The 10542-nt window shown below is 41.1% G+C and overlaps 1 pseudogene; it reads right to left on the bottom strand.

The window, feature by feature from the left end:
- Positions 1–4058: 4058 nt before the first annotated feature.
- Positions 4059–4376, bottom strand: LOC100662405 (BLOC-1-related complex subunit 7-like; annotated as a pseudogene).
- Between the last annotated feature and the right edge of the window lie 6166 nt (positions 4377–10542).

Raw genomic sequence — 10542 nt, 5'->3', positions numbered from 1 at the left:
TTCCCAGAACCAGAGGTCAGATGATGAAAAGCCAGATGAAGGATCCATAGTGAGCAAAAGCCAGCGAGCTTTGCCAGAAAGCCCATATATGTTGGATGCAGGCCACATCCCCAAGGAAACTCCCTTTCAACTGATCGGCTGCTCATAGCAAATCTCATCATGGAGGTAATTACATTCTATCAGATCTCATCATGGGGGTGATTACATCATTACCTAACTGCCAAACTACATCATAACTGCCAAACCACTCAGAATCATGGCCCAGCCAAGTTGACACACAGCCTTAACCATCACACCCACTCAACTTCTCTGGGGGAGAAACACCTGGAGATCTGCTTCCATAAAGATTATAGCCAAGAAAACCCTATGGGGAAGTTCTACTCTGTCACGTGGGATCAGTATGAGTCGGAATCAACTTGACGACACACGACAACAACAATAACGGGAAAAGGAGGCCCTTGAAGCTGACCAGATCCTTCCACTACACTACACTGCCTGCCTAAGAGGCCAGACACAAATTAATTCTTGCAACCCATTTCCCACTTAAACATTGGTAGGCAATGCAAGAAGACAATTTGTCAGTTACAGTGATCTAATAATATTTTCTTCAATGATCACTGTAGCTGATACCACATCTAAGAATTATAGTTCAACTTCCTTAGTGACTATGCAAGTGACAGTGACTTTGTGGTTGAGCTGAAATGTACCTTTGTATTCTCTATAATGAAAAGGTCAGTTAAATAAATTAACAGTATAGACAAGATTGACAAACACGTGCTTGCTGAAAGTGAAGAGGACTTGAAGCACTTACTGATGAAGATCAAAGACTACAGCCTCCAGTATGGATTACACCTCAACATAAAGACAACAAAAATCTGCACAACTGGACCAATAAGCAACATCATGATAAACGGAGGAAAGTTTGAGGTTGTCAAGGATTTTGTTTTATTTGGATCCACAATCAACACCCATGGAAGTAGCAGTCAAGAAATCAAACAATGTATATTGCATTGGGCAAAACTGCCACAAAAGACCTCTTCCAAGTGTTAAAAAGCAAAGAGGTCACTTTGAGGACTAAAGTGTGCCTGACTCAAGCCATATTTTCAATCACCTCATATGCACGCGAAAGCTGGACAATGAATAGGGAAGACCAAAGAATTGATTCCTTTGAATCATGATGTTGGTGAAGAATGTTGACTATACCGAGGGCTGCCAGAAGAATGAATAAATCTGTCTTGGAAGAAGTGCAGCCAGAGTGCTCCTTGGAAGCAAGGATGGCGAGACTTCCTCTTGCATACTTTGGACATGTGATCAGGAGGGACCAGTCCCTGGAGAAGGACATCATGCTTGGTTAAGAAGGGGGTCAGCGAAAAAGGGGAAGACTCTCAACAAGATGGATAGACACAGTGGCTGCAACAATGGGGTCAAACACAGCAACAGTTATGAGGATGGCACAGGACTGGGCAGTGTTTAGTTCTGTTGTACATAGGGCTGCTATGAGTCGAAAGTGACCCAATGGCACCTAACAACAGCAAAATAGACAAGAATATTGAGTGGAGAGGCTATTTTTAATCCATTTAGAGGGAAACATTCACCTACAACACATAAACACCTGATATGCTAAATACAAACACTAAGTCATTATGCTGATGGCAAAAATTTTTATCTGTTTGCTAAAATCGGTTTCCTGGGTGATGCACTATTAGTCTAATTAAAGATTTTATATATACATATATATATATATATACACTCCATGTATTCCTTCCATCTTCTTTTGATGCTTCCTGCGTCATTTAATGTTTTCCCCATAGAATCCCTCAGCATTGCAACTCAAGGCTTGAATTTTTTCTTCAGTACTTTCAGTTTGAGAAGTGCTGAGCGTATTCTTCCCTTTTGGTTTTCTATCGCCAGGTCTTTGCACGTGTCATCATAATACTTTTGCCTTCTTCAGCCACCCTTAGAAATCTTCTGTTCAGCTCTTTTACTTTGTCGTTTTTTCCTTTGCTTTAGCTACTTGACATTTAAGAACAAGTTTCAGAGTCTATTCTGACATCCATTTAGTTCTTTTCTTTATATCCTGTCTTTTTTAATGTAAATTTTACGTTTACTTAAATTTTGATTGTGAAATTTACTTTATCAGATACAACGTAAGCAATCACTGCTTTTTCAACGTGCCAGCATGAAGAAAATGTACACCATACCTTCATTTTAATTTTTTTCATTTAAAGTATTTGCATCTTATATACTTGCATAATTAGACTTTGTTTTATTTTCTAAATTGGTGGCCCTTCTTTTTAAAGATAAATTGAGCTCATTTACATCTCATAATTATAATAGATGTTTGTGGAATGAAATGTATAAATGAATTTTCAGATTCTTTGGTCCTAATTTTTTTAACCTTAAGTAAATGTGCACATGTGTAATGAAAGATAAATGCAATTTCATTTGCTTAGCTGACTTGGTGATACACCATATGAATTAAATTGAACTTCTATTTGCTTTCTCTTCTTTCAGTGAAAGCACTGTTTTCTGAACTAGATGGTGCACAGCCACCACCAACAATGGCCCTGACACGGAACACAACAGACAGTCCCTGACGGAGCAGGAGAAAAGCGGGGTGCAGAAACCAAACTCCAGCAAAAAGACCAGACTCAGTGGTCTGACTGAGACCGGAGGGATCCCAGAAGACATGGCCCCCAGACTCTCCGCCAGCCCAAAACTAAAACCGTTCCTGAAGCCAGCTCCCCAGCCAAAGATTAGACTGGACTAAGTCTACAAGATAGAAAACGATACCTGTGAAGAGTGAGCTTCCTAGCTCACACAGACACACGAGACCAGATGGGCAGCTCCTGTCCGGAGACGAGACAAGAAGGCAGAAAGGGACAGAAGCCGGTCAAATGGACACGGGACACCCGGGGTAGAGAGGAGGAGTGCACTGTCACATCATAGGGAGAGCAACTAGGGTCACACAACAATGCGTGTACAAATCCTTGTATGAGAAACAAACCTGAACTGCAAATCCCCACTCAAAGCACGCACACGCAATACATATATATATATCTTTATAAAGCACTGTTTTCTTACGTCAGCTTTGTAGTAAGATATTTCCTTCTCAGCATTAGTAAGTACTGAACTAGGGGAGGATAAAATCCCATTTTCAACCCAAACAAGGAAAAAATATTCCGATTGGCAACAGACCAGTGGTTATGCCATTTAACAAGATAAATCTAATAAACGTAGTAAACGTCTACAAACATAAGGTCTTCACAACCTTGAGGCACAACCCTACACTACAATCATTCACAGTAACTCAACTACCTTCAACTTTGGCAACAATGTCATACAGATGAATGTGCTGATGATAAAGAAAATTACTAAGGGAACCCAAGGCCACTTAATCTTAAGAGTCACAACAACAAAGACACCCTAGGAATGCAGGTCAAGGCAGGAGGTTGCAGCCGGCCAGATATGATTCCATTAGCCTAGTTCTCATCTAAGCTAAATTGAAGCTAAATCAAAATTTGCTGCAACAAATAAAATAAGTACCTCCTCTGAATTACTAGAAAAGAAAGGGAAACAACAGGTATTACCCAGACCATTCTGTGACCATAAAATTAAAATATTTCTTGAATGCACAATTAAAATAAAGAAAGTCTTTGAAAAGAATATTTACCTTTTTTATGTGTTCACATTTGAAGCTCTATTTCTGGATTAAAAATGTTATTCAGTGTTTGCTTAAGAATCAAATTTAGGCATTATGACTTTCAACATATCAAGAGTTCTATAGAAAAACTAAGGCATCTTTTAATTGTACTTTAATATCAAACTAAACAGAGCAACTTAAAATTTCACTAAGAGCATGGGTTGGTCCGACTCAAGGGATGCTTCCGAAATTCAGCCACCTAGCTTTTATTCAGGACAAACTGTACATCATCACAAATTTTTTCTAACTTAACTTTTGGATAGGTGGAAGATCAGCCCATGGCATGATAGTTGTAGTAAGATATTTCCTTTTCATCATCAGGATTTTCACTCTTTTTGCACTGTTACATGCTATTCTATTTCAACATGTGACTCAGCTCGTCCTCTAGATCTGACGACTGCTCAGCATTCTTCTGAATAGCTTCTTGCTGGTATTGAAGGTGTGTTGTTATTAGTGCCGTTTTCCTTAAACTATCTTCTGAGTGCAAGATGGTATCTTCCTATAGTACCATGTTTTGAGCTGTCTGACCTAGCAGCTCGGAGCTCCAGGAGCCCTTCAGCACCTGCTTGGTGAGCACCATCACATCAGTACCACAGGTGTTCACCTTCTCTGTGAGAAGCCCTTTCATGGACTGACTGAAGAGTGCTTGCCAATCCGGTGCCCCAGTCACCATCGCCTTAGATCTCTCTTGTGTCTTTTTAATGACCTCTTGCTTTCATCAGTTATGATGTCCTTCCACAACTCATCTGGTCTTTGGTCATTAGCATTCAACACGTCAAATCTATTCTTGAGGCCGTCTCTAAATTCGGGTAGATTATACTCAAGGTCGTACTTTGGCTCTGATTGATTAGTTCTAATTTTCTTCAGTTTTAACTTGAACTTGCAAAAGAGCAATTGATGGTCTGATCCACAATCGGCCCCTGGCCTTGTTCTGACTGATGATATTGAGCTTTTCCATAGGTGTAGTAGGTTTGATTTCATCTCTTTCCACAGGTGTAGTAGATTTGATTTCTGTGTATTCCATCTGGCAAGGTCCATGTGTACAGTTGCCATTTATGTTGGTGAAAAAAGATATTTGCGATGAATAAGACATTGGTCTTACAAAATTCTCATGCAATCTCTGGCATCATTTCTATCACCAAGGCCATAGTTTCCAACTATCAATTCAATGTTTATGTGCTCCATTTCTTTTTTGACGATTTCCAATTTTCCTAGATTCATACTCTGTACGTTCCACGTTCGGATTATTAAAGGATGTTTCCAACTGTTTCTTCCCATTTTGAGTCATGCCACATCAGCAAATGAAGGTCCTTAAAGCTTTACTCCATTCATGTTGTTAAGGTCGACTCTACTTTGAGGAGGCAGCACTTCCCCAGTCGTATTTTGAGGTCCTTCCAATCTGAGGGGCTCATCTTCTGGCACTGTATCAGACAATATTCTGCTGCTATCCATAAGGTTTTCACTGGCCTATTCTTTTCAGAAGTAGACCACCGGGTCCTTCTTCCTAGTCTGTCTTAGTTTGGAAGCTCAGCTGAAACCTGTCTGCCATGGGTGACCTTGCTGGTATTTGAATATCAGTGACACAGCCCAGCATCACAGCAACACACATGCCCCCACAGTACAACAAACTGACAGACAGGTAGGTAGCATATTATCAGGAATCGATAGTACTGAAGGAAGAAGTCCAAGCTGCACTGAAAGCATTGGTGAAAAACAAGGCTCCAGGGATTGATGGAATACCAATTGGATGCAGGCTGGAAGTGCTCACTCATCTATGCCAAGAAATTTGGAAGACAGATACCTGGCCAACCTTCTGGAAGAGATCCGTATTTATGCTCATTCCCAAGAAAGGTGGTCCAATTGAATGCGGAAACTATCAAACAATATCATTAATATAACATGCAAGTAAAATTTTGCTTCATATCATTCAAAAGTAGCTGCAGCAGTGTATCAACAGGGAGCTGCCAGAAATTCCAGCTGGATTCAGAAGAGAACGTGGAACCAGGGATATCATTGCTGATGTCAGATGGATCCTGTGAAAGCAAAGAATACAAGAAAGATATTTACCTGTGTTTTATTGACTATGCAAAGGCATTCACCTGTGTGGATCATAACAAATTATGGATAACATTGCGAAGAATGTGAATTCTCGAACACTTAACTGTGCTCGTAAGGACACTGTACATGGGTCAAGAGGCAGTTGTTCGAACAGAACAAGGGGATACTGCATGGTTTAAAGTCAGGAAGGGTGTGCATCAGGGTTGTATCCTTTCACCATACCTATTAAATCTTTTTTTATTAAATCTGTATGTTGAGCAAATAATCTGAGAAGCTGGACTATAAGAAGAAGAATGGGGCATCGGGATTGGAGGAAGACTCATTAACAACCTGCGTTATGCAGATGACGCAACCTTGCTTGCTGAAAGTGCAGAGGACTTGAAGCACTTACTGGTGAAGATCAAAGACCACAGCCTTCAGTATGGATTACACTTCAACATAAAACAAAAATCCTCATAACTGGACCAATAAGCCACATCATGATAAATGGAGAAAAGACTGAAGTTGTCAAGGGTTTCGTTTTACCTGGATTCACCATCAACAGCCATGGAAGCAGCAGTCAAAAAATCAAAAGATGTATTGCATTGGGCAAATCTGCTGCGAAACAGCCTTTTTAAAGGGTTGAAAAGCAAAGAGGTCACCTTGAAGACTAAGGTGCGCCTGACCCAAGCCATGGTATTTGAATTGCATCATATGCATGTGAAAGCTGGGCAATGAATAAAGAGGGCCAAAGAATTGATGCCTTTGAAATGTGGTGTTGGCGAAGAATATTGAAGATACCATGGACTGCCAAAAGAACAAACAAATCTGTCTTGGAAGGAATACAGCCAGAATGCTCCTTAGAAGCAAGGATGGCAAGACTACTATCCATACCTTGGATATGTTATCAGGAGGGATCAGTCCCTGGAAAAGGACATCATGCTTGGTAAAGTAGAGGGTCATTGAAAAAGAGGAAGAATCTCAATGAGATGGATTGACACAGTGGCTGCAACAATGGGCTCAAGTGTAACAACAATCGTGAGGATGGCACAGGACCGGGCAGTGTTTCATTCTGTTGTGCATAGCGTCTCGATGAGTCGGAGCTGACTCGACAGCACCTATCAACAACAACATACATACCCATATTTTTTTTATGTATATATATACATGAAAGCATGAAAACTTTATTTGCTTAAGGTTGAAATATTCATATTGTTCTATAAATGGAATGCTGTTCTTACCTCAATTAATATAATTATTGTATTTGACTATTACTAAAGTCATGGTGGGGTCCCTGTGTGGCACAAAAGGTTAATGTGCTCAGCTGCTAACCAAAAGCTTGGCAGTTTGAGTCCATCCAGAGGCACTCAGAGGGAAGGCCTGGCGATCTACTTCTGAAAAACCAGCCTTTGAAAACCCTATGGAGCCCAGTTCCACTCTGACACACAGGGGTTGCCATGAGTCAGAGCTGAGTTGATGGCAGCTGGCAACAACTGGCAACCATCCTCCTAGTTTGCAGACCACGAATCTAAATCATCTGGGATTACCGAAGAGAAAGAAGTTGGACAAATGAGAGGCTTGGGGTCTAAGAGCCAATTGCTGTTGAGTCATAGACAGAAACAGGGGATGGGGAATCCCAGCTGCACCCCCCACTAAATCACAGTAATTCCAGGAAGATGAGATTTGAAAGGGCATCTATTAGCATCAGAGAGAGTCATCAAGATGAACAAGCAAGGCCCCACCTAGTAGCTGCAGCTCTGGGTGGGGCAGCTGGCCAACCCATTGAGAGTAAAAGTGGCTGGTAGAGACTGGCTGAGTGAGGAAAGGAATAGGCCTGGGTCCCTGGTGTGAATAATAAGGGAATGGGGGTGTGGTTGTTGGAGAATTTAGAAAAGCTCATTCTCATCCACAAGGAGCTAAGCACTTTTACCAGGCGAGCATGAGAGAGCTGCCAGGCTGGAGCAGGGTAAGCTGGGTGGAAGGGATGGGGGCATGGTAACTCCATTCGGGCAAAACTGAAAGAGGAGTGTTGTGTGGGGGGGTTCCCTGGATAGCTATTTGTATGAAGTACATATGCAGATTAATCTGGGAAAAATATATATGTACATTATATGTGTATGTATGTCTGTACGTGTGTGTTTCTTTGTTTTGTTGTCGTTAGTAAGTTAAAACCAAAAAAAAAAAACCAAACCCATTGCAATCGAGTAGATTTCGAGAGTAGAACTGCCCCATAGGGATTCCAAGGAGAGGCTGGTGGATTCAAACCGCCCACCTTTTGGTTAGCAGTCAAATGCTTAACGTCTGCACCACACACCAGTGAAAGCTGGAAGTTGTGTGAGGTGGGAATCTGTCAGAGAAGGAAAATGGAAATATTCTCCACTAAAAAGAGTGATAGAAAAGTGATAATACTGCATCCTGTCAAAGGCAGAAAACTCGCAAGACATGGAAAAACAAGGCAGTCCCATCAAGTTCTGGCTCTCATAGGTTTCACTGTATATAAATATGTAAGTACACACATACATAAATGTATACACACATATACACATGTACATACATATATACTCAACAGCACCTAACAATAATACATATATATGTGTATATACATATACACACACACATACACACACATAAACCAACCAAACCAGACCCAGTACCGTCGAGTCGATTCCGACTCATAGCGACCCTGTCGGACAGAGTAGAACTGCCCCATAGAGTTTCCAAGGAGCGCCTGGCGGATTCGAACTGCCGACCCTTTGGTTAGTAGCAATAGCACTTAACCACTACACCACCAGGGTTAAAATGCTAAATGCACCAAAGTTGGACTGTAGATCAGAGACCGGCTAAATATAAAAACTTACTAAATACATAAATTAGGAGATGATTAGATGATTATATGCACAGTGCAGTGATTATTTACCTTACAGAAGGATTTGTTGTAGGGTTAATATTCAAAACAAAACCAAACAAGAAAAATCCCAGTAAGACATTTGAAATTTGATTCTATTCCATTGGCAAAAAAATAATTTTGTGTACGGTTTTTCAGAAATACAGCCACAATTTCAAGGGAGTGTGTGCTTTCTCACTTGCCCATTTTCTTTAATTATGAAATATTTGATACGTGAAACATGTTTTGAATAGACCTCAGGTACACAGATTTGGATTAATTATAACCCTTTGTTCATGATGACTCTCAACATTGGTCCATTCATGACCCTTTGTCGGTACCATCTCTCTCTCTACCCCTTCACCTGTCAAATTAGGCCTTTCTTCCTGTTGTTGTTAGTTGCCGTCCAGTTGGTTCTGACTCATAGCGACCCTATGTACTACAGAACGAAACACTACCTGGTCCTGTGCCATGCTCACAATCATTGTTATGCTTGAACCCATTGTTGCCGCCACTGTGTCAATCCATCTCATTGAGGGTCTTCCTCTTTTCCGCTGACCCTCTGCTTTACCAAGCTTGATGTCCTTCTCCAGGGACTGATCCCTCCTGATAACATATCCAAAGTACGTAAGACGTAGTCTTGCCATCCTTGTTTCTAAGGAGCATTCTGGTTGTACTCCTTCCAAGACAGCTTTATTTGTTCTTTTGGCAGTCCATGGTATCTTCAATATTCTTCGCCAACACCACAATTCAAAGGCGTCAATTCTTCTTTGGTTTTCCTTATTCATTGTCCAGCTTTCGCATGCATATGACGCAATTGAAAATACCATGGCTTGGGTCAGGCGCACCTTAGTCTTCAAGGTGACATCTTTGCTTTTCAACACTTTAAAGAGGTCTTTCATAGCAGATTTGTCCAATGCAATGTGTCTTTTGATTTCTTGACTGCTGCTTTCATGGCTGTTGATGGTGGATGCAAGTAAAATGAAATCCTTGACTACTTCAGTCTTTCCTTCATTTATCATGATGTGGCTTATTGGTCCGGTCGTGAGGATTTTTGTTTTCTTTACTTTGAGGTGTAATCCATACTGAAGGCTGTGGTCTTTGATTTTCATCAGTAAGTGTTTCAAGTCCTCTTCACTTTCAGCAAGCAAGGTCCTGTCATCTGCATAACGCAGGTTGTTAATGAGTCTTCCTCCAATCCTGATGCCCTGTTCTTCTTCATATAGTCCAGCTTCTCAGATTATTTGCTCAGCACACAGATTGAATAAGTATGGTGAAAGAATACAACCCTGATGCACACCTTTCCTGAGATGTTTGCAGCTGTTTCTTCTCATTTTGAGTCGTGCCACATCAGCAAACAAAGGTCCCAAAAGCTTGACTCCATCCACATCATTAAGGTCGACCTTACTTTGAGGAGGCAGCTCTTCCCCAGTAGTCTTTGGAGTGCCTTCCAAGCTGGCAGGCTCATCTTCCAGCACTACATCAGACAATGTTCTGCTGCTATTCATAACATTTTCACTGGCTAATTCTTTTCAGAAGTAGACTGCCAGGTCCTCTTTCTCTCTGTCTCCCTGTAAATAGCTCTTAAGAGTACAATGCTCAAGGCAGACCTTTTTTAAAAATTGTGCTTTAAGTGAAAGTTTACGGTTCAAGTCAGTTTCTCATACAAAAACTTATACACACATTGTTATGTGGCCCTAGCTGTTCTCCTCCTCTCCACTCTGTATTTCCTGTGTCCATTCAACCAGCTCCTGTCCCCCTCTGCCTTCTCATCTTGCCTCCGGACAGGAGCTGCCCACTTACTCTCATGTATCTACTTGAGCTAAGAAGCACACTCCTCACCAATATCATTTTATGCCTTATTGTCTAGTCTAATCTTTGTCAAGGCAGACATTTTTTACTAGTTAAGTTAAACTAT

The sequence above is a fragment of the Loxodonta africana genome, chromosome X (assembly GCF_030014295.1).
Source record: "Loxodonta africana isolate mLoxAfr1 chromosome X, mLoxAfr1.hap2, whole genome shotgun sequence".
In the NCBI taxonomy this organism is placed as follows: Eukaryota; Metazoa; Chordata; class Mammalia; order Proboscidea; family Elephantidae; genus Loxodonta; species Loxodonta africana.
The sequence above is the reverse complement of the archived record's forward strand: the minus strand, read 5'-3'. Positions and strand labels throughout refer to the sequence as shown.